The sequence below is a fragment of the Solanum tuberosum genome, unplaced genomic scaffold (genome assembly GCF_000226075.1).
Source record: "Solanum tuberosum cultivar DM 1-3 516 R44 unplaced genomic scaffold, SolTub_3.0 scf00040, whole genome shotgun sequence".
NCBI classification, from domain to species: Eukaryota; Viridiplantae; Streptophyta; class Magnoliopsida; order Solanales; family Solanaceae; genus Solanum; species Solanum tuberosum.
The window spans coordinates 385,839-387,155 of NW_006238964.1; positions in this window are offsets into that span (position 1 = coordinate 385,839).

Consider the following 1,317-nt stretch of genomic DNA (forward strand, 5'->3'; position numbering starts at 1 on the left):
TTTTAGCGACAATAAATATGTAAATTAATAAAGAGTGTTAGAACCTTTACTGACATTAGTTGATTTTTGTTAATACAATATCGCTATAGACTTAAACAATATTTACAAAGAGAGCTAATGGACCCTAAAACAACCATATTTAGCGGCAATTAAACTATTGTCATTAATTAATTGTCGTTGCCGCTAAAAATTAGTTTTGGTGGAGTGAACCTTCACATTGATGCACGAATGATATCAAATTTGAGACCTGAAAAACATATAGACACGAAATCAAAATCAGAAAATATACATATATGACGCTTGCATATCTAGGCCTGTTGATTTATCTAACAAATGAGCTAGAGCTATTGTCCACAATCTAGTTTAAAGCTAAATAAGATGACCGTTTTACTTTTAAGTTAAGTAAAATGAAAGTTTAATTTTAAAAGGGTAAATTATATAAATCCCATAGTTTTAATATGAAATTACAAACTATCCCTAATAAGTTTCTAATTACATTAACCCCTTAAAAATTAGAAAAACCGGATACAATAATTGAAGCTCAGATACATTAAAAACTAGCTCGGATACATTAAAAACTAGCTCGGATACATTAAATACTAATTCAGATACATTAAAAACTAGGTCTGATACATAATATATAGCTCGAATACATTAATATGTAGCTCAGATACATTAAAAAAATAAGGGATTTTGGAGATTTTTAAAAGTAATAGGGGATAATGGAAATAAGTGAAACAAAAAGTGTGTATTTCTGTAATTTGTCCATTTTAGAAACACACAGAACAATCATGGAAATGCACACACAAAAATATTTAATTTAAATAAGATGAAAATTTATCTTTAAGAATGAATAACTAAAGCTTGCAAAGAAAATGTAAAAAAAAAACTAAATAAGGTAGAGGGTATTTTTGTAAACAAACACCTTATTCTTAAAAATTATGCTATGAATATAAGTTGGCTTAAGTCATCGACCGCCCCTTAAAGTTGTCCACATAATTCACTTAGACACCTCAACTAAGACTTGTACCTATTGAACACCTAAATTGGCAAAAAATGTGTTTTGCACTTCTCTGAAGCGCGTGAAAAGATTTAAAATAGTGTCTTTTTGATTATTTTTTTACATTTTTTCTTCTTTTATTGACACTTGGCATTATAATTAAATTAAAAACATTTTTCTTCTTTCATTTACACTTTTTTCAAAAAAAAAGAAAAAGACCACACTCCCTACCTATCATCTTCTTCATACTTTAGTTTGCAAAACATTCTTCATTTTAGCTCTAACATTGTTTTTCTTTCTTTTTTATAAAAAAAATA